The following is a 3,393-nucleotide window of genomic DNA, read 5'->3' on the forward strand; positions in this document are numbered from 1 at the left end:
GGATTGGACCCTCTTGCAGATCGTGGGTCATTTGGGATTGTCGCCCCAGCCAGTTCCACCGTCCCCACCGCCAGAGGATCAGTAGCTTTAGTCTTTATTTTGTATTAAACATTCAGTTGTACTTATATTTTGTATATACAAACTGATTATATATATATATATATTTATGCGGTAGATCTTTTATTTTACACGATATTTGTTTCGATTGTTTATATTTATTTCATATGTCTTTTTCGCAACTTATTGTACGTTGTTTTAATTAAACACGTTCGTGTAATATAACAAAATAAAATCGGTTAGCATTTATAAAAACAATGGCATAATGAAATGTATCTTTATAAACGACTATTATAAATTAACTATAATTGGTACACTTATGTTAAACGACCGTTATAAATCAACTTTAAATTATATATGTTTTATAAAAATAAAACAAAAATCTATAACTTTTCAACAAATGAAAAAAATTATTAAACAACCGGCCACTTATTTTGAAAAAAAAAATGATTAAAAAACATAAATGATTAAAAATCTAAAACCTTAATGAAATTTAACGTACATATCGCATTCGAAGATCCTTGCATTGGACACAAACCCATGGAATTTGTGGTGGATCCAAACAATATGAATGCACACAACGAATTTGACAACTGTGACAGCTTATTAGTGGGGGTGTTTAAATTTTTTTAAAAGTCTTTTTAATTCAAAAATGCCCCTACAATTATCGTAACGTGGCGTATTTTGCCATTATAAGTCATAATACGAAATAACCGAAATCGCATGACGTTGTATGGGCATCGGTTTCACATACTTACCATTTTTGTAGCGCTTTAAGTCCTTGTGTTTTAGTGAGTTTAACCACTTAAGTCCAAAATCAAAAGTACAAGTGTTAAAACAACATTTTCTACATTAGACGGAAGTAAGTTGTACTATCACCATGTTAGCAAGTCCACTTGATCCGCATCACACACATCTGGTCATCAAGGATTGCGAGTTTTCACTGCACAACAAGTGCAATCAATTAATAATAGATTGACTAATATTTTGTGTTAGTATAAAACAGCCACAACATACAAACTTACCAGGACTAAACACTTTGATGCACTTTGTTATAGACTTCACAGATGTCACCGAATTGGGTCTGGTGATCTAAAATCAAAACAAGATGTTAGAATTTGTTGACAATATTAAAATGACAAGAACAAAATAAATGCTAAGGGCCTTACCCTGAAAGGCACTCGGGAGAAGATCCATTATCCGGCTGGCAGAAGTCAAGATCAAAATCACCCAACAAACCAGCTAAATTGAAATCTGCCCCTAGACAATCTAAATTAGGCAAGTCAAAGTCAAACGCATCCTTTTTTTGTATCAGTCTGTGATTTCTTCTGGAAACTGTCATTTGCACAAGCTGTGGAGAACTTGTTTGCGTTGTCTTTCTTGGTGAAAGATGGTTGGTTTTTAATATTATCATTCAACACGTGACCTAAATCGATTACAGAGAATGTGTAATCCAGAGGTCGGTCTCGGGTGCAAGATAATGGCGAGTGTCAGCTAACCTTCACCAGCCTTCCTTTAACATGATCCCTGCTGGTGCTAAACCTTTTCAAGCTTGTTTTCAACGAGGATGTAATGCAACGATTCCTCTCAATTGAATAGGCAGACACTTGCTTCATAGGACTTACTTGAATTGTCTCGAATGTAATAACAGTACTGTTAGTGGATGTAAATTGTTGGGATGTGACTGTTTTCTTGTTACTTGAAGGCGAAGTCTAGTTATCCCCAATTGGGGAGACAGTTGGAGAAACTGTGGAGAACTTGTTTGCGTTATCCTTCTTGGTGAAAGATGGTCGGTTTTTAATATTATCATTCAATACGTGACCCAAATCGATTTCGGAGAACGTGTAATCCATAGGTCGGTCTCGTGTGGGCATAAGATCCGTGGGCCCTATTGTCGGATCTGTGACACCATGGAAGATGTGATTAAGGTAAGCATGTCGTAAAGTTGCATCTGATTTTTAAAACATTTCCCACTGACATAATATTTTAGAAATGGCGACAACTACGAAAACGACTTCCAGTACAATAAGCAGCAAGAAGTCCAACAATTCGTTAATTATCTGTTGTTGTCTCAATGCCCACAACACGCAGTCGTTGATATTAGAACACTGTACACTGCATGTAAACACAGGGGCTTTGTGATGATATCTTACAAATTGGGAACCACATATTCATGTGTAAAAGCTCGGAAAGATCACCAAATAGAGATCTGAATATCGTGCTTTCCACCAAACACTTGGAGTGCTCAAACATGCGCATTCCATTCTCCATCTCCTTTCTGGATTTCTTAAAACATTACGAAGTTAACATATCCCAGTTGTCCCCTCTTGGTGCAATGAAAGTTTCTTATTTCGAAATCATGTGTCGTGCTCATGGTGGCAAGCCATCGCTACCTTTGTTTCGACAGTCTTTTGTACCATCTCGGTATGGCGATTGTTACACCATGTCTCAACGAAGGAGTCGTGGTTGCATACCGTCGGTGCTGGCGTCGCTGGAGAATTCTATACGGCGGTGGAGGCATTCCTATCAAATTTTGAAAATCATTTTAATTCAAAAAATGAAACGTTTCCGCATTTTTTGCACTGGCTTTCATTGCAAGATTTTTATCTATCATGTCATCGACCAACTGCTCGAAATCCCTTTCGTTTCTCGGGCCCGCATTTGAAGATCTTAGCATTGGACACAAACCCATGGAATTTGTGGATTTCGGATGGTTCAGATCTCTATTCGGTCATTTTCCAACACTTCTCCTTAAATTACTCATCATTTCCTGAATCCGAGTTCATTAAGAACTAATGACTGTTGAATAATTGTCGCATTGGTAGTTGTCATGATCAACTACTTTAGAGTGATCTTCATGACTTGAAGTTGTACCCAAATCTTCGATCTCTTCCAAGATCAAATTTCTTCGTTTCCCAAAATAATTTGAAGGCTCACAAATTTCAATATCATTTTGGTGATTTTCTGAGTGTTTGTAACCTTCGTCTGATTCTGAAAACGATAACCCGTTATATGTATTTTTATGTATCATCCTGCGATTTCTTCTGGAGGGTTCACCTATGGTAGTTTTTTTCTTGTCGTCGTCGAGAACGACGGCGCAGGTGTACCACGCGTCGTCTGTCAGGCACCGGTACTCCAGGTTGTAGTCGGTGATGGAAACCGCCATTCAAGGTCCAGGTGATGAATGATTTAAAATATTAAGTTGTTCGTTCTTTTAATAGTTTTTGTAGGTTTTGGTTGTTTATGAGTTGATTTGATTGTGAAATAGATAAGAAGGATGAGATATCGGTAGTTAGTGTGACAACTGGCGTAAAACCGGTAATTTCCGTACTATTT

Source organism: Helianthus annuus, chromosome 10 (genome assembly GCF_002127325.2).
Source record: "Helianthus annuus cultivar XRQ/B chromosome 10, HanXRQr2.0-SUNRISE, whole genome shotgun sequence".
NCBI lineage: Eukaryota > Viridiplantae > Streptophyta > Magnoliopsida > Asterales > Asteraceae > Helianthus > Helianthus annuus.